The sequence below is a fragment of the Sus scrofa genome, chromosome 1 (genome assembly GCF_054392235.1).
Source record: "Sus scrofa isolate SSC_HxYL_T2T_F1_AM1 chromosome 1, Sscrofa_HxYL_maternal_Yorkshire_Landrace_v2.0, whole genome shotgun sequence".
Taxonomy (NCBI): Eukaryota; Metazoa; Chordata; class Mammalia; order Artiodactyla; family Suidae; genus Sus; species Sus scrofa.
In genome coordinates, this window is record NC_139383.1 from 46662604 (window position 1) to 46683670 (window position 21067).

The 21067-nt window shown below is 35.1% G+C and overlaps 1 protein-coding gene across 1 annotated transcript in view; it reads right to left on the minus strand.

Moving 5' to 3' along the window:
- The window catches only part of EYS (EGF-like photoreceptor maintenance factor), a 1392725-nt gene that overhangs the window by 1354232 nt on the left and 17426 nt on the right, over positions 1-21067 (minus strand). Inside the window, exon 2 of the mRNA XM_084958241.1 lies at positions 14391-14505. The gene's annotated coding sequence lies outside the window, so the exon portion shown is untranslated. The remainder of the gene's footprint in view (positions 1-14390; positions 14506-21067) is intronic.

The window sequence follows — 21067 nt, forward strand, 5'->3', positions numbered from 1 at the left end:
TTCTAAACCCCAGCCTGTTTAACTGTAACAGCACTAAAACAAAATTCTTGCTCTTAGAGCTGGCAAATTGGTTTATGAATGAAAGGAAATACTACATGTGAGAGTGCCACGTATCTAACATGTTACTTTTTTCTATTGTAAACCTAAAAAAAGATGTTATATCCTTGTGTGTTTAACAGCTTGTTTCTATTCCACACGACATAGTTAATAACAGCAATAACAGTCGGAAACAAAGATTTTTCTAACCCTATTTTTTTCTTAAAAAAAGAAGCCCAGTGCTTTTTCTTAAAGCACTAAATCAGTCTTTCTTACTCTATACAAATTTATTACTTAAGGGTTTTAACAATTAATTACTTTGAGTTCACATATATACTAAGAAAGTTACATTTGAAGCAATATGTAAAAAAGGTTAAAAGTAAAATGATAAACCCTATTTCTAAATAATACTACTACTTCCTCATCAGAATTATAGCCACGTTAGCAATTTTTGGCTTTCTCCGAGTTTATTTAAACTAAAGAAAACTAACAAGCTAAAGGGCTTAAATAAATTAACATTTAGAAATTAACTATTAAAATGTAGTGGCATCAAAGTAAAGTTTAATTCTTTCAACCAAGTACAGGTCATTACAGCATACCCCAACGGCAGTTACTACCATTGCTGTAAATTATAGACATTAATCATAAAGGGAAATTCAAATATACATGTATATCAAATATATATATCATCCAAAAACATACAAGTTCAAAGAGTATAGGTCTGAGGCAAAGTGGGTAAAATTCAACTTAAAACATCTTTCATGTTTGTTTCCAGGTCATGTAGAAGTAGCCCTTTTCTCCAGGATCTTTCTGTCTAGATAGATAGCAGTAAAGAAACAAATAACAAGAAAAATAAGGAAAATGATAATAATTATAAATTATTGGGTCTTAAAATATCTTTCTTTAATGTGCTTAACCTATATAAATTATCTAAGCTTCACGGCACCTTTAAGAGATTAGACTATTATCTCCACTGGAAAGATGAAAAAACCAATTTCCAGAGAAATATCCCAGTATCTCCCAGCTGTGATCTGGCAGCGTATGAAAATGAATCCAAGCATTCTTCTTTAAGAATCTGTGTTTTAAATCATACTCTACAGTAGACTCATTTGAAAATATATTCCACAAGATTAAGAAACATGAAAATATGCATGATTACATACACACTATGAAAACTATGTTTTTCACCTATTATCTTTTAACTTTTCCCTAAAAGGACAGGAGTATTTTTTGTGTGTTTCACCAATATATCTAGCAAGTTGGTAAACACATGGTAAACATTCAATAACATCTTTTTTGGGAGTTCCCATTTGGTTCAGCAGATTAAGGATCTAGCCTTGTCACTGCAGTGGCTTGGGTCACTGCTGTGATGAGAGTTTGATCCCTGGCTCATGAACTTGCACATGCCTCAGGGAAAGCCAAAAGAAAATTCACATCTTTGTTAAAACATCATAGTGTCCCCTGCACAATAAAAAGGAAGTAGACATTTCCAAGTCCACTTGCTCCAGATGTAGTGAATATACTGTCTAATTGACAATGCAGGGTTTGTTTGTTTTCTAATTTTTTTAGGTCATTAAAAACAAAGAGAAAACTGGAAACATTTTGATCTTAGCATCTAAATTCCATGAGGCCAAGTGTTTTTGTCAGGTATTGTTCATTGCTATATATTCAAAGCCTATTTCAGATAAAAGCATTTGGAAGAATATAAAATGAGGGGAAAAAAAGAGACTATAATTATGTGTCCTGTGTAGCCCTATCAGCTGCAGTCTATTCTAAGCTAGTACTAAGATACTCTGGTCAGATTCAAGAAGGCCTTGAAAAATAAAGACTCCCGTATCACCTCCTTTATTTCACTAAAGCCTCTTCCTTAACTCACAGTAGAGCCACAGTGTGGGGTTCTTAATGGCCAATTTATAGTAGAGGAGAATACTTGGGTAGTATATGTGGGTTGGTATGTGATAGCACTATACAGAAATGGACTTCATTAAAGCTCCACACAGGATGACATCACAGAATAAGGATGAACAGAAGACCTCTCAATGGACAGACCCCTTAAACTACACTTGATCTCAACTTCCAAAAGAATAGAAGAACTGTCTTTCACAAGTTTCCCAGCTTCTCTCCAGATTCCCCTGCTGTAAGCACAGAAGGGTCATAAATGCACCATGACAGGAATCGAGGCTACGCACAGCCTAATGACATAGACACTTTCTTATTAGGACTAATACAGTCATTCCCACTGGTCTGTGTCCAGCTTGCCAGTAGCATAATCAGATCTGGAACCTAATAGCACACTTTTGATCAGGGAGTCCAGTCAGATACCTACAGTAATCCATATGCAAAGATTTAACTTGGAAGGAAATCATTAATCCATACCAGAACTAATAAATAGCCTGGATCTGGGTTTGATTTTCTGCACATACAACCTCCATAAGCAGCTCCAATTGAATTTTGACAAAATCTTTTATGTATAAATATGGCCATTCATACAACATTGTACCAGAAAAAGAGGCTTACTTTATGACAACACTCTTGGTACCATCTGCTTGTGACCAGAGGATTCACTGGCTGTGTCATGTGCAATAACCTAGAATCAGTGTAAGAAAACTATTACTTAGATTATTAAAACCCTGGTGAGACATTAGCATAGTTGCAGCATATAAATTGAAGTAAATGGCCAATATATGAGATTGTGACTTCACATGAATCCAGGAAATAAAGATGAAAGTAGAAATGAAATATTTCACCAAATGAAACACTTATGGAATTCTGTCCTCACAGACATGGGTTATTTCTGGCTCTTGGATAACATTCTGCCAGAGGAACACAGTGAGTTGTTCCCTGAAATGGAAGCTGTAACAACAATCTGATCTGTTTGATTGTCTTGTGTCACTGATTGAGCAAAGTGTTTTTATTGTACAGGCCAATGTAGTGTATTTGATACTACTCAATTATCTGAGAAGATTTACACCTAGGATGTGGAGGATTCACTTGGCATCATTTGTCTCCATGCCCCTTGAAAATTTTCATGGAAATTTTAGCCATAACAATATAAGAGCATGGTCACTAAGGGTTAGGCCTTTAAGATATTAAATTCTATGTTTCTCTTCTTGCCCAGCTTCTCAGAGAAGTGAAGGTACTTCTGCAGGTGTTTGGAAAGTCCAGAATGGATGATCCAAGAGAAAGATGATAAATGTTAATTAATCCTTCAGGAGGAGTTTCAGAAGTAAGGACTGTTGATTGTTTCATTATCCTTTTTTGTTTTAAGGTCTTTAGAAAATCCAATTAGTTAGCATCTTGGAGGGGATATTGTGGTTGATTCAACTTTTAGAGGGACTTAGTCTTCCTTAAAAAATATACAGTACAGGAATTAGGCATAATGAGAGAACATTATAAGCAATTCTGCCTGAATGATGCAGGGAGTAAACTATATCAGATGCATTTTATGCCACACTTAAGATGATTTCAACCTGACTGATGTTCTGGCTTTTGGATGCTCACTTCCTCTTAATTCTGTATTAATCCTTTGATCCATCGTGGTGTGATCCCTATGATTATATTAACTAAGGATAACTTCCAGATACTGTGGGCTAAGATGAAGGGAAAGACAATATGAGATAGAATCTGGCTTCCCCAGGAACTGCATAAGGTACAATGATGCAATTTAAAGGATTAGGAAAAGGAAATTCTGTGGAACAAACTTTGACTGATGGGATATGATACATAGTAGGACTGACTAACAAATTCCCTTTCTGTTACTTCCTCCATGGAAATGCACTGAAGGAGTGGTTTCTTCTGTACACTCTCTCTAGAGTGCTCTTGTGTGGCTGGAATGAATTTTCTTTATGCCAGAGCAACCACGTTGGTAACATAGCCCCCTGTGTTTGCTTCTGACTTTTCCCTGCTTCACGTTTTTCCTCAATCTCTCAGCCTTGGGATTGTGTCTCCCCCCAGATCATTAAAACTCAAACTTCGACTCAAACAACAGAGGCTTCTTGTTTTTACAGAGTTAAAATAAATATAGCCATGTTATCAGCAACTCTCTTGTCACTTGCCAGATAACAGTTGAAATGAGAAGAGTTTGCAAATTATTTTGTTTGGTGGGCCAATGGATGCAATCTTTTGAGAGAGGAGTTTCCCAATGTTTATCAAATATTAAACCTGCATAATATTTGATCCAGCTCCAAAGAAGAGATAAGCAAATAATGGCCCATGGGCCAAGTCCAGCCCACCACATGTTTTTGTATATAGTTTCTCAGAATGAAGCCAGGCTTATTAGTTGACCTGTTATCCATGGCTGCTTTGAGCTACAAATCAGAGTTTTGTTTTGTTTTGTAGGTTGCACCCACAGCATATGGAAGTTGCCGGGCCAGGGATTGAATCTGAGCCACAGATGTGACCTAAGCCACAGCTGCGGCCATGCCATATCCTTAACCTGCTGTGCCACAGCAGGCATCCCTATGTATATAGAGTTGAGTTTAGAAGAGCCAGGTGGCCCAAAGCCTGCAATATTTACTCTCTAAGGAATAGTAGTAGAAACTTGGTTTAAACTATGAGTTTAAAAACTGTATTTTTTTTTTCTTCACTTATGTCATGTGGGAGTTCCCAGGCTAGAGATCAAACACACATCACAGCATTGACCCAAGTTGCTACAGAAATAACACTGGATTAATTGGCAGTGCAATAAAGGAACTCCTAAAAACAGGAATATTTTTAAAGAGGCTTATAGAAAGAGAATTTTTCTATCACTCCAAGCATTAAGTCGGACTCATGCTCTTTGTTTCTCATGCCTCATTATTTTTTTTCAGGCAATAAAATATATCTGCCGTCTTGATGGAATCACTTAGTTATCTGCTTTTTACCTCTGTTTCTTTGTACATGAAAAGAAAAGCATGCATTTTCATGGCACTAAAAAGGAGATCATATACCTGAAGTGCTTGGGTGAGGGAAAAATTTATTGAGGGAACTCAGTCTGCATATTTTCTATTCTTTGTGCTTGCACATTATAGGCACTTAAAAATATGTCCACCTTATATTTTTCCTTTCCAAAATTCCAATAAATACATTTTCCTAGAGAAATAAAGGAACTAGATTGGCTCCTACATTCCAATATGCTAGTTAAGATGTTCAGTCTCTCTTTTTTTAGGAGCACTAATGAATGGCAGAATTTTTAGATTTCCTCTGCAGTAGAAATATATAGATAATCTGTGTTTCTGACGGCACAATAGAAAGTGTGAATACCCTTAGTCCAATTTAATTCAATTATTTTAAGACTCTTAGACCCATTATATTTTATTAGCTCTTGCTTTGGAAATGAACAAGGAATGCCAGTAGAGTTTAGAAGAGGAAATCTGATAGAAATGAAAGTTCTCCAGACTAGGGAAAGTAGGAGGAGTTTCTCCATTATTGGAAATGGCCCGACAGAGATAGGGCAATGACTATGCTATCACTCTTGCCTTTGCCACACTTAACACGGTGTGAGTTATACAGTGGATTCTTCACAAATGCTTCTCCGCAGCTGAATGAGTGAGTGGAAAATGGAGGACGGAGTTGAGTTCAGTGTTCAAGATTCTGCTGTTGACTGGAACATAGGAAGATAAAATGTCACATCTAGGAGTCCACTAGAATCTGACAGAACTAGAAAGGTTGAGCTAACTGAAGACCTGAATTTCAAAATTCAGATTACATGGGACAAAAAAATTGAGTTCTAGTATGCGGCTAGGAGTACTATATCATAGGGTCAGATGGGTATGGAAACCAAAATAAACCCTAAAAGTTAGCATTAGTACAAAAGCCAGGACAAGATCTATTTCTCTGTGATTCTAGGCATGCAGATCAGTGTTGGCACATAAGGTTAGCACGCCCTTGTGGATGTCCAGAGCACAGGGTGGGAATCACAATATGTGTGCTGCCAGCTGCTGAATGGAAGAAAAGAAGGGACCTGAGCCATCCAATTAAGGACCACATCAGAACCAAATTACACGTTAACATTTTTTTCACCAACAAGATTTAGAACATCTTGATTTTCTATAACTTTAATTGTCCTAATTAATAACTTATTTGGTGTTGTGATTTCTCATAACCTAGGATAGAACTGGTTAAATTTGTGTTGCATGATTATATTAAATGATTTAATACATGTAAAAAAATGCTGTACTAGGCACTTATTAAGCACTCTGTATAAGTAAATTACTATTATTATTCTTATGATTTCTGTTACTATTTTATGCAAAATGCATAAGAAATACAACTGGACTTTTAAAAAGACTTTTAAAAAGTTAGTGCATTTTTTTAAATTATGGAAAAAATAAATCAGTTTAATTAACTTATTTACCTATGAAGTTACATACAATGATGTACATGAAAAAAATGAATTAGAAAAATAATTTAAAATAAAAAATCCTGAGATTATAGTCAGGGGTATAGCTCAAGAGACAGTGATGTTCATATTTATGCTGATATTTATTTTAAGGCCTTCATAGTCATGTTAAATCTGAATGATCTAAAGCCATAATATTTTTCTTTGATCCTAAATTGTTTGACACCCCTATTATGGTATGTGGTATGAGAGTACTTGCTTTGTTCTGCCATGCTCTGGTGAATTAATTATATCTAATTCTTCCTGTTCTGATTTAGCCTTTCTTCAAGATTAGATCAAAACATGAAGTATTACCGCTACAGTCCCTGATGCATTAGTTCAAAAAGCAATGTAATATCACATTTGTCACTTGTTTTATCAAGCTATGTTTCAAAAGCACTTTACAGTTTAATGTGGAAAAGGGAAAATTCCAGCAAAACAGCCCAGATTTCAAAATTTGAGAATCAGGATCATTCCTAAAATGTTGCTGCCCTGGAGCATAGATTTAAGAAACAGAAATGATTAGGAATGACTCTTCTCATAGTCCCTAGATGGATACATACTAGAAAGTTTTATAAATAATATTAGCAAGAGGTAATTGCCACTTCTATTTTCTAAGGTTGTCATATATCTTTCCTTTTTGGTGGAATATGTTTTTAGATCTTTTAAAAAAGCTCCAAAATTTATTAATTGTTCTTACTCCCTCAGTTTAATATTTACAGGTGCCATTTTAAAGTTTGTTTATACTTAAAACATTTTAAAAAAGAGAAATTCTATGTTTTTAATTAAAAAGATATAAAATTAATAACAGTACTTAATAAAATGAAAATCTTCATTAAGGTGTAATTAGTTATCAGAATGAAACATGAAATGAGTATCTGTGATCACAGTGAACAATTTATGAAAATATTGAGAAGTCCAGTTAACACTACAGCTTTCCCATGCTCATGGCTTCTAAGCAGAGCAAGCATTTTTTTCCACTAGAAACCTGTCCCATTCCTTTGCCCATCTTTAAGTCTCTGCCAAATACAAGTGAGGTCCTGACTCTTTGATATAACAAGTTCTGAATAAATATCTTTTGCTTGTTCTCATTTGGGTGGTCTTTGTTTATTTCCACACCCAGACCTGATTTAGCTGCTACTATATAATATGATGTTTCTGTTTTCACCTTTCAAATTTGGTTGTTTTGGTCAGAATCCTCAAGAAGCCACTAGAATGTGTATTGATATGGAGATATCTATCTATCTATCTATCTATCTATCTACATATACATATACATACATGGTTTATTACAAGAAATTGGACACATGATTATGAAATCTGACAAGTAACAAGATGTTTGGGTGAGTCAGGCTGGTGAGCTGGATACCCACAGGAGTCAATCATTCACTTCTAATCTGAGCCTGAAAGTCTGAGAGCCAGCAGGGCTGATGGTATAAGTTCTACTCTGAAATCTGAAAGCTCAAGACCAGGGACAGTAGATATTTAATTTGAGTTCAAAGACAGGAAAAAAGCTGATGCCTCAGCCAGAAGCTTATCAGGCTTGTGGTATTCTCCCTTACTTGGGATACAGTCAGTCTTTTTGTTTTATTCAGACTGAATTGCTTGGATGAGGTCCCCCCATGTTAGGAAGGGCTATCAATTTACAAGTTTATAGATTTAAATGTTAATCTCATTAAAACACCCTCACAGAAACCCTCAGACTAATGTTTGACCAAATATCTAGGCACTTTTTTGCTTGGTCAAGTTGACACACAAAATTAACCATCACATAGTGACATAAAGGTTTCTAGCCCCTTTTATACCGGGAAAAGTGGAAACAGTTCTAAGCATCAATAGACAGTCTTCAGTACAAAGTAGCACCGTCTGAGGTGAAATGAAAAAGGAGATTGTGATAGAGGCTGAAATGGGGTGATTGAGAAGGAATTCAGTTTGAGGTATTTTGAGATGAAGTTTGAGACACAGTGATATATTCAAGTGAATACAGAGAAAAACCTTGCATAGTATAATTTCAAATAATAGGAGAAATCATGGGGCCAAAGATGAATTTGAGATGATAGGTAAAGCATGGGGATAGGAGAGATCCCCTGCTAAAGGCCACAGTTAACTAGTTTAGTGAACTGTCTAGATATAGTGTCTCCAAATTTACACACATGAAGAGATGATTTACAAATATGCAATACACAATTATATGCAGCATTCTTTTTATGCAATACATTATTGTTAAGCTCTTGACAGAGATATCCTCATTTAATTCTCAAACAAATTTGCTATGTAAAAAGTAAATAATTCCAACTTCACACCTACCCTATTACTTCTGGGGTAGCCTACCCCCCAAAAAAGTATGTTTTTAAGCAGACTCACCATTATCTAATCCAACATTAAAACATAGTTATTTTTTATTTATGACACAATAACCATGGCAATCCTTCCAAACTATAAAGAGATTATATATATATTTGTTTGTGTGTTTCAATCCCTCCCATAACCTAGAATTCAAAATCCCTTAAAAAGGCTTACAGACCCTATGGGATCTGGCATCCTGTTAGGTCTTCAATCTCAGACCATTCTGCTCCCTCTCACTGACTCTAGACACATGAGGATCTTGCTACAACTTGAGTATTGCAAGGGTATATTCTATATATATATATACTCACATTTGTAGTGAAGAGGAGTCCTAATTTGGTTTTGAAATGGTCATGGTCTCATCCAAGACCCAGAAGGAGCAGAACTGGGAATGGAAGAGCTAGAATGGAAGTATCTTAACCCTTTCTCCATCAAACCATTGTTCCAATAATAATAAAAAACTGATGTTATTTAAAGGAATGGAGAAAAGTTTCAAGGCTGCTTAGTGTCTAGTTTCTGTGATGGAAATTCTCTGTGGGCCATAAAATGAGCTAAGGAGAGTGATGTGGAAGAGAAAATTTCAAATGAAAGAGTTTAGTTTTAATACTGCCTCATCCATGCCACAATGAAAGTCAACTAAAACCTCACAAATATTCAAACCAATTTGTATTTCTGGCATTGAGAACTATAAAGTCCATTGGTCTAAATGGGATAATGTTAGAAGAAAATCAATCATTTAAACAGATGCCAGGAGTTCCTGTTGTGCCTCAGTGGTTAACGAATCTTACTAGTATCCATGAGGATGCAGGTTTGATCCCTGGCCTTGCTCAGTGGGTTAAGGATCCAGTGTTGCCTGTGAGCTGTGGTGTAGGTTACAGACAAGGCTCAGATCCCATGTTGCTGTTCCTCTGGTGTAGACTGGCAGCTGTAGCTCCGATTGGCCCTTAGCCTGGGAACCTCCATATGCCACCGATGCAGCCCTAAAAGACAGACAAAACAAAACAAACCAAAACAAACAAACAACTGATGCCAAATATAGGCAAAATTCTTCTAAGCATGGGTATTATGATTAGCAAAGCAATATTGATAAGCGAGCACATATTCACAGAGAGCAGACAGCAATATTATTTTAAAAATTGACAACAGAAACAATTTAAAATCCCCAGTAATACAAAATTGAGAAAAATGAAGTTTTCATTGGTATTATTTTTAGTTTGTACGTATATTTATTCTTTCACTGGAGTATCATTACTGTCAGAGCTTGTATAAATTTACCCATAGCCTCACTTTCCCTGCCACTTTTTTTTTTCCTTTTATATCCCTTTAAGTTGAGTGGTACTACTTGATCACACACACATTGAATAGTACAAAACAATGTCTTCTTTATCTAAAAAATATACACATGCACAAATTGCCACTAATAGTGTGTAATCATAGTAAGTAAGTTTTTTTTTAGGTAAACAAATTTGATCTCAAAGATTACTGGAAGTTATTGACAGTTGTTGAAGAATAAATATTAGGTAATTATATAATTTGCAATTTTAGGAAATAATCAAGATGAATATTCAGGTAAGATAATTAACTGATTCTTCATTTATTTGTGTTTTAAAATGACAACTAAGTCACCTATTTTGTTGTATGCTTCATATTATATTCTAAAACATCTTTCATCTTAATTGTTCATTCACTTTTTTATTTTATTTTTGTCTTCTTAGAGCCATGCCCATGGCATATGGAAGTTCCCAGGCTAGGGGTCAAATGGGAGCTGTGGCTGCCAGACTACACCACAGTCTTGACAACACAGGATCCAAGCCACATCTATGACCTGCATCGCAGCTCACAGCAACGCCGGATCCTTAACCCACTGAGTGAGGCCAGGGATCTAACCTGCATCCTGATGGATACTTGTTGGGTTCATTATCATCGAGCCACACACAATGCGAAGTTCTGTTCATTTAATTTATAATTAAGATGTTGACTTTCCTTTCAAAAACCCTTATCTGCCTCTCAATTACCAGATGCATAACATTTAGAATTTTATCCAAGGATTGGTTTATGATGTCTTATAAACAATTCTGCCCCTGTCCCATGAGAACAGTAGTATATTCTTTTTTAGAAACTGCAGCCAGAGGAGTTCCCGTCGTGGCACAGTGGTTAACGAATTCGACTAGGAACCATGAAGTTGCGGGTTCGATCCCTGCCCTTGCTCAGTAGGTTAAGGATCCAGTGTTGCCCGTGAGCTGTGGTGTAGGTAGCAGATGTGGCTCAGATCCCGCATTGCTGTGGCTCTGGCGTAGGCCGGTGGCCACAGCTCTGATTTGACCCCTAGCCTGGGAACCTCCATATACCATGGGAAGTGGCCCTAGAAAAGGCAAAAAGACCAAAAAAAACCCCGAAAAACGAAACAACAAAAAACCCAAAGAAACTGTAGGCAGAATTTGTTTGCAACCCAACAGTATTGCTTCAATTATATATATTTATATATGTACACCTATATATGATTATGATATATATATATATATATATATAGTCTCTTTCTTCAAAATTAAAGTATGTCCCCAAAAGATCTCTTTGATGAAAACCTACAGAACCTTGAAAAACCAGAAATTTCATATTGGCCAAGTGCTTACTCTTGTGGAGGATGGAGTGTAATTTCCCTGGAACCTAGAAATATAGGAGCTTGATGTTCTAATATGCCAGAAGGCTGACAGAGCATAAATTCTGAGAGACCAACGTGGTTTGAAGGCTTAACCAGAGATTATATACATCATATTAAGCATATTTCCAATTATTTTGAGTATCTTTGATACAGATATGTTTATGTGCTAAGAATTGTACTGCATATTTTACAGGCATTTAATCTTATTTATTCTAAATATAGACATAGTTGACTACATTTAGCTGTTTTGATTAAATGATTTGTGAATTCTAAAATCATTTTCAACTATCTGCTTATATCCAGATACTTCTTTATTCCCAATGGCTTTAAAAATTGTAAAAATTATTTCACATAATCAACTAGACATAGAAAAAACATATACCTTCCAATAATAACTGGCATTTGATTCAAACTTAATAGATTACAATGTATTTAAGATATAACATTGAGTAAAGTTTTTTACAATTGTTGGACTCAATTTTAGAATACTTCATATTGTTTTTCAAACCTCAATTCACATTGAGAATGATCACAATTATGGCAAAGGGTAGCTAGGGGATGTCTGTATGTGTATGTAATCATGTTCTAAAACACTGAATATATATTTCAATACTAATCACGTGTAAGCTATTCGAAGAATGAACATTATTTGGTTTTGACTGTATCCTTGGTGGCATTCTCTATTCTATTTTTCATTATTATGTTTTAAGAAGACTTTAAGCTGGTTTTATAATACATAAGAGAAGGTGCAAAGTCTGACATGGTTTGTGTCCCCAACTCTATTGCCATGACCTAAATGCCTGCTACTGGATAAGCCTGACATTGACATTAAAGAGATGGTAGTAAATACCATTATTAGTAAATATATCAGGGCACTGGTTTTTGTAAAGATATTTAGATAGATATTTCAGCACTCAGATATATTCATACATAAGATATTGATCTCCTCAACTGTTGTTTTGGTAATATGACTACAAGCACAGAAATGCACACTATCCTGTTTTCTGAATTAATTGCACTTACTACACATAAAATTGGATTGGCGGTAAGTTATATAATTAAGAAACTGATCGAAGTCTGCTATTACTTTTTTAAATTAATTTGGTATTTTTCTATGTGTGTTTGGTGCCTTAGTTTGTTAGGTATGTATGTATGCATGAATGTCTATACAATATATATTATATATAAAAATTATATTATCTTATCATTCTAATATTACTTTGTCTCACTGGGAGTTTATAAAATATTTATCTGTTTCCTGCAAACTAAATGTCTCAATGTATATCTTTTCAAAATTTTGTTTTCTTTTAACCAATGTATTCTGTGTTCTTTATTAACCTTTTCCCTCTCATTCAAAAGTGGGGTCAGCAAGGACCTCATCGGAATCTGCTTAAAGATCAGACTTAAAAGAACCATAAATTCTTTCTTTTGCCTTAATATTTTGGCTCACAATTTGCTATTTTCTAGACCAAAATAACAGATGACTTTTAAATGAGAAACCTTGATTCTGTAAAAGTTGTTTGCTGCATGCAATAGAAGTCGACTTCTCTCTGCGAGGCTGGAGTGAGAGGTGTGAGACTTTGATGGGAATCACCTTAGATTCAGGTAGGCATGGAAAACGTCAGTGGGAGAACTGAATCAGACTTTCCCCTTCATTGTTTAGAAAGAGAGAGAGAGAGAATGACTTGCTGACAGATCCTACCCAGAGGAGTATCTGAGGGTTTGCTTTTTTGTTTTTATTGAACTCTTGCATGGCTACAGGCATGGCCTTTGCTTTGAAAGTTGGATATGGTTTGGTGCTGCACATTATTTTTTATGGAAGTCGCTTACGTAAGTGGTTTACTCATGAAAACATGTGGAGTTCTTACCAGAAATTATTTTATTCGAATTCATTTCACTTTATTTTGCGGAATGTTTGTCACTTTGTAATGTGTATTTCCCAAGGTAAAGTTGCATCTGCTAGGTAACTTTGGCTCAAATTATTTTTGAAGTAAAAGACTCTCTATATACTGAGTAAAAATTTCATGTGCAGCAAAATATGAAAACCACCAAAACTTAAATGTAAGATTGCATGTAAATGGTCCAATTAGTTTGAGAAATTTCTGTCTTGGTGCCCCATTGAGGCAAAAAGTAGCTAACGTGATTATCTTAACAAAACATCATTTTTGCAGAACTTATTATTCTAATTAAAATTTTATCAAAACATTTTATAGTATAACTTATAAAACCTGATAATCATGGGCAAATTTTCTACATAATACATATGGGGAAAATAATTGTTTTATTTCTTTAAGTATTTAAGGAGGTTGCTTGGACATCAAATCTAATTTTACTGGAGAAATTATATGAAAAGATACATTTTATTGAAAAAAAATAAATTGGGAAAAGGACTTCTCAATACTCTGACATGCATTAAAGTATAAGATGGTAGGGAGGAAAAATTTGCCTGTAAGTATTAAAATAGGGGATTGTTTAATTGGGCTGTCTGCCTGAATGTTAATAGGAACTGAGTAACCTAGTCCATATTTCAAATTAACATTTAGATATTAACTAAAATATTTTGCATGTTTATTTTTTTAAAAAAAATCATTTTATAGAATATTGTTTGAATGGATGAAATCACAACAATTCTCTCAAAAGTGAATAATTTTTTAAAATATTAAAGGTCAATTAAAATATTTTAACCCATAGATGTCAAATAATTGTAAGTAAATAACCTTAAATGAAAAGACAGAATATTCATAAATTGTATGTTTGTGGTATAAAATTAATGTTTTTGTTTAAAACGTATGCTAAGCTAACCTGTATACATATGTGTATATATTAGTCTGATATTTGGGTATATTTGATAAAATTGGTCAGATTAGATTCAGTCAAAACATCCCCTTACAATCATCAAAGGTCCTATTGTGCCACTCTCTCATTCTATTTGCCCACATGCAGTCCTTCTAGCCTTGTTACTCCTCCTATAAAGAAAAGCCCTTTGCTTGCCTTTGAGAAGTTTATAGATGTCATGATGAAAGCAGCTCTCTTGCCCCTTTCCTGTTTGTCCTCTTCTGTCTCCCTCTAACTTTGAAAGAACCTAATTAGCATGCTGAATCTTTTCCTAGAGAAAAAGAAATAAGAATGAAGAATCGAGCAGTTAAAAAATGACTCTCTTTCAGCCCTCAACAACCCTAAGACACAGCTGTGGCAACACAGGATCCTTAACCAGCTGTACTGCAGTAGGAACTCCAAATTTTTATTTTTAGGTTGCTATGCTGTTAGGGCAGTCTCCACCACAACTGTGCAATTTGTTCCTTTGTTCTCAAAGGAATTCATTCCCCCAAATGCAATACCTGTCTGATTCCAGTCTCTGGCATCCACCTCTTGTCCATGATTCTGCTCCTGACAGTTTGGACCTGATTATTCAAATCTTTGCTTTTCCTCATGAATCTCACTTTAACTTATGGTAATTGCTCTATATCACAGGATTTCCTGAATATTAAAGCAACTTTGTGCAGCTCTACCTCAGAATCATCTTTAGGAAACAACTACACATTCAGTTCTCTAAACTCTGCTCAAAGACAAATACAGTTTTATGCCCAAGGAAGGAAATACTCAATGTTCCGTAGTAGATATTCCTGGACCCATATACCTTACAATAGCAGCCTGGACCTAATGATTATATACGAGAGAGGGCGTTAACTAAACTTAGTTCAGAAAAGTTAATCCATATCACAAAATGTTCATTAGAGTGTTCGAGATACGGAGAGTTTCCGTTACAAAAAAAAAAAATTAAATTTGTTTTTGCTTTACTTTGCCATGCCCTATAGCATGGTTTGGCAAATAGCAGCCAGAGACCAAATCTGGGCCTATCAATTTTGGTAAATAAAGGTTCTTACAAACCCACTACAGCACAGTCATTTGCTGTAGTTTGTGTTCTGCATTTATGCTATAAAGGCAAGGCTGAGTATTTCCCCTGGACACTCTATCAATCTAGCTTATTCCCTGGCAGTCTTCATGAGCCGTGACCAGTGCAGTCTCTCACTCAGGTCTCCACGCACAGAAGAGCTTGAAACTTAACATTCTGTAATCATAGTTGTGACCTTCTTAAAAATGTTATTTTTGAATTATGTTTTGTGAATTCTGTTGAGACAACAAGAAACATGTATTTCATCTCATCCTATCTCTTCTCCAAGGAGCATCTCCTGGACCACTGCCTCTGCCAGCACTGACTCTTCATCCTCTTCCTTCCTGTCTCTGTTCTTCACTGGCTGCTTCCCTGGCCTTGGGGGCAGTGACAGGGTGGCCTTAGTCAGAGAAGGTCCACATTCAGTCATTCAAAGGGGATGTCATAGGTGCTGGCAAGCTGGGCTCAGTCATGGCCCTAGGAGTCTCACAGAGGGACAAGGGAATGACTATCCCGCCCTGGGCTGGCAGTGCCACAGTGCACTTGGAAGTAAGGAGGCAGGGTTTCTGGCACACCCCATCCAGGTAGGGAACACACATAGCTAGGATTTGAAAGCTCTGGGGATCTCAAGGTAGGGAAGAGGGCCTCAAGGTAGGGAAGACTGATTCCCTCATCTCAGCAGGGGCCAAATGTTCTCATTTTGCCCTAAGCCCTAGATTATGTAGCTGGACCTTTTATCCCCTAAGAGGATGAAAAGTACAGCTGTGATTTCACCACATTTTCCTGACTGGAAGCCACATTAGACAAGGGTGGAAATGAATTCCAGACTTGTCTCCATCTTCTTATTTCTGGGGCTTCATCACCTTCCACTTTCTTCAAAAAGATTGTTTTAATGTGTTGGGGAACATTTTCGTTGTCCCTAAGCAAAAGGGGTCCATCCTTACTAGAAGGAGGGCTCCATTATGTATAAATTAAGCATTTAATGCTCTTCCCTTGTCCTTAAAACCTTTTGATAGATTATTTAAAAAATTATCTAATAGTTAGACTTAACATGAAAAGGAGACTGTCTTGATGAGTCAGATTATTTTAAATTATTTGCATTGCAATTTTCTTTTCAAACTCTACATGAAGTATCAATGCAGTAGATAACATTTAAAGGCTGACAGACTTGCTCATATATCCAGAAGCCATACAGAGATGATGCTGAAGAAATATTCTGAAATTTTAAAATTCATTAATTATATGGAAATGCATCTTATTTGGCAACTTAATTTAATAGCCAAGAACAGATGGATAGAATCAAGGAGATGGTTAAGTGTCATATAGATTGGAACTTAACATCTTTCCCTCAACAGGTTCAAAATAATTTTAATTAAATTCATTCTTAAACTGTGGTGATACTAATATAATGGAGGATTTTTATGTGTGTTTTCCCTAATATCTAAAATAAAAGCAGTAACCAAAATTGTTAAATATTTACGGTCGTGAAATTCAGGAGAGTCAAGAGTTCTGAGCCCCAGAATACTGATCAGAAGCAAAGGCCACTCAATCGTAAAGTGCATATTTAACAAAACAAAGGCAATTATTGAGGAAGTTGCATTGATAAAAAATATTTCACTTTTTGGGGGGCGTGTTTTAGACAAAGAACGACTCAAACCAGGACCTTTGTTTGGGGAATGTAATACTGGAATTAGAATCTCATCTAAACTCATATAACAGATAAACTCATTGTTTTTGAGTTGCTATATGTCCACAGCTCTAATAAAGTTTAACAGGAAAACAGTATAAAATCACATCCATACTCAAATCTTCCTGAAATGATGACCTGATATATATTTTTCTACTAAATAAATTTATCTGAAATACTATATGGCAGTGTGAAAGATTCAATATTCAGTTTAGGAAGGTCACTATAGGCAATAAAAGATCAGGGCAACACATTACTCTGGAATATAATATAGATCATAACCTTTTGTTCTATAAAGAAACATTTTAAAACTGTATAGACTCATGAAAGCAAAGTGATCAATAAGAGGCTATCTAAAACAAGGATCCAGACTAGGCCATTGTCAGTACTTGTGTCTAAAATGAGGTGAGAGGAGTTCCCAGTGGAAATGAATCTGACTAGGATCCATGAGGACCCTGGTTCCAGCCTTGGCCTCACTCAGCCAGTTAAGGATCCAGTGTTGCGTGAGCTGTGCTGTAGGTCACAGATGCAGCACAGATCTGGAGTTGCTGTTGCTGTGGTATAGGCCAGCAGCTACGGCTCCGATTGGACCCCTAGCCAGGGAACTTCCATATGCCGTGGGTGCAGCCCTAAAAAGACAAAAAAATAAAAAAATTAAAAAAATTAAACAGGTGAGGGAAACCAGTGATTTGTAACTCTGGAATGATATTAAACTGTTTAGTGAAATCATACTAAAGGAAAAAAAAACAGTTTATTATTGAGATTTTTGCTCTTGTCCACTTTATACAAAAATTTACCTATTTCCTGCATTAATTAGATTTGCATCTTATAAACCTTATTTTTAAAAACAAATGACAAGAAAAAAAAAAAAAAACTCTCTACAATACTATGTAATACAATGAACATTTATGAGGAAGTTATACTGAGTAACGCATAGTTGATTTCTCTCAATGGATTAGCACAGGTGGAATTCCCCGTTTTTTCCCTTTTTTTGTCATTTTAGGGCTGCACTCATGGCATATGGAGGTTCCCGGGCTAGAGGTTGAAAGGGCACTGTAGCTGCTGGCCTATGGCACAGCTCATGATAATGCTGGATCCTTAACCTACAGAGCGAGGCCAGGGATCGAATCTGCATTCTCATGGCTACTAGTCAGATTGTTTCTGCCGAGCTATGATAGGACCTCTTCTCTGTTTTTAAGAAACTAATAATCTCCCAATGTTAAAATGATATTTATGTTTAGTTTGTGCAAAGTAAATTGTTATTCAATATCTATATAAGCTAATCAAGCTCTATACAACGTTTGAAAAACATATGTGGATGGAAAGTTATAATTCTCTTCCCTCTAAAAGCATTGCAGTTATTTGATATCCACAGGGTATTCAGTAAATATCTTTGTCACCCAAATAGTGTCACCTTGGCCTACTTACAATCAGCCAAGAAGCTCTCATTTCCTTTAGGATGGATCCTTCCTCAACTCGCTTGTTTGGGGAAATGCTTTTCTCATTTTTGCCCCCTCCGTTACCATGTCTGTAGCTTTGTCACAAGATGCCATATTTGCCTACTTATTCAACTCTCTCCCTTTGTAATTACCATGAGCTCTTTGTCCTCTGTCCTATTCACCGTTTTCTCTCTGGCACTTAACTCAGGACCTGACCTACTGCTGATGTTCAATTATTTGTTGGACAAATGAATGAAGTCCCTAGATAAAATGGCAATGTCCCATCTGAGAGATGGACAAGTGAGTGATAGCTGTCTGTTTCCTGATTTATAAAATGGTATAAAGGTTAAATACAGAATGTAATACGTAGCCAGGAAGAAATATAAGACATTAAAGTCAACTCAAGGAGTGATCCGTAGTCAAACTCAGATATATTCCAGTTTTCCCTGGTGTCAGTCTTGATCTCAGCAGATATTTCATATTAAAACTCTCTAATTTGCACACTTTTGCATTAATATGTTGTTTTCAATTTCTGCTTGGCCCTCAAAATATTGAATATGCTTTATAACTTTTCAAAAAAATAAAAGATGACATTCAAGTTGCAACTAGTTTAATTATATTCCAAAGACTGGTATAAAGAAAATTTCAGAGCACTAGCCCAAGATAGTTATCAGACAATAGAATTTGATGGTTATAGTTACTATCAATCAAAAGTAATAAAAGTGATTTCTGACTGAATAGTAAAATTTATGTTTTCATTATCTTTATGGTACACCTAAAATGACCATGAAATAAACTAATTCATTCTACTTTATGGAATAAACTGAATTTATTTCACACACCATCACTAGCAATCCCACTTTAATAGATTTATAAATTACCAAATAACACTCCTGAAGGTGTATTCAGAAATAAATTTACCACCTAAGGTTTTATTTCTTCTCTTGTCTAGTCATGCTTAATATAGCTTAAATGTTTTATCTGGCTCTATATTTTGTAAAACTCTTTCCTAACATATTAATTTATATTAATTATCAATGTATTTCCCAATATCATAAATAATTCATTAAAAATAATATATATACATTTAATTTGGGTTAAAACCGTCTTTGATACTTTTATCAAAAGTACCTACATTGTAATTTAAACTAATTAAACCTGGAACTTGTGATTATCCACAGAAGCAGTTTCAAATATTTTCCAGTCAGTCTTAACACATTAATATTATAGTGTTGTCTTGCCCACTTTCATTAAATCAATAATTTCTCCATAGTTTGTTAAATTTGTGAATCAAGTTAATTTGTAAATCTGAGCTGTAAGATGCAGTGGTGAAGAGACACACCGGATTCTGAAGACAATAACAGTAAAGAAAAAATGGGAAATATCACATTAATAATGGGATGAAAACATTTTTGGTATGTTTGATTACAGCAAATATATTGTTAAATTTACCTATTTTTGCTTTTTTAAAATTATGGCTCCTAGAATTATAAAATTATATACATGAAATTATTAATATCAAAGAAATATTTCTGTTGGACAATGCTGTTCTAGCTTTTGTTCAATATCTCTTCTGTACATTTTTCTTTAATATTATAACTGTTTAATTTCCACAAAAAAGAGTTTTAAAGAAGTTGCCATTTTTGCTTCACTAGTACAACCTAAAACACTTTTCCTTTCAATATCTCTCTAGTTTTATCTGGTATTTCTTAACTTATTTTGACACAAATCAATTTGGCTATTGCTATTTTGATCTTATCCTTTCTTATTACATATTTAAATGGATTCTGTATAACAATGAATGTAAGTCTTTAGAGCGCTTTATAATTGTGTCTAATACTACATACACTTTTTTAGGGAATTTTAATGATTTGGATAATGAACGCAAAATCAAGCAATACATTTTGCTGTAACAACAATATGTGGTAACAATAACTATCATGTACCTGGCTTTGATATACAAATACCTCTTTGGAATCAATTCAAAGAGAGCTTTGCCATTAAAAACATATAGATAGAATAGTTGTCTGTATGAGAAATGGTGATGTTCCAAACTGTGTTATAATGAGAATAAACATAACTTCAGATTTAGCACAAAGAAGAATGGGACAAAGGGATGACCTTTCCATTGGACCACAAAAGGCACTGCCCCATCATTCAGCTTGCAAATGCATCAGGCAGGCCAGTATTTAAAGAACAGATAGATAATTCTGAAGATGTCAAATCTAGGTGTTTTGTTTATAACACCTTGTTACAAGGTGTTTTGCTTCATAACACTAGAAAAGTTACAACTTCACTATATCCTAGTTCCCTCATTTATAGTAAGACAGAGTTGGATAAAATGGAAGATTTTTAAAGGTTTTCAAATTTTAGAGCTACATTTCTTTTTTCATTACTGCTCTCTCTTACTTTGTTGGTTGTTACTTTAGATAATTCATAAATATTCTGAAATTAGATGTTGTCTTTGCTGTTTGATTCACTTTTGCAGACAGTATCAACCAAACACATTTGAGAATGACCTACAGCACCAATGCTATTTCCTGCTATATACACTGAGCACATTTTGGCTTCATCCAGCATGGGTTTTCCTACAGGCAAGTTGGGGCTGGCAGGCAGCTTAAATTGTCATCCATAAGGAGAGATAATCTGC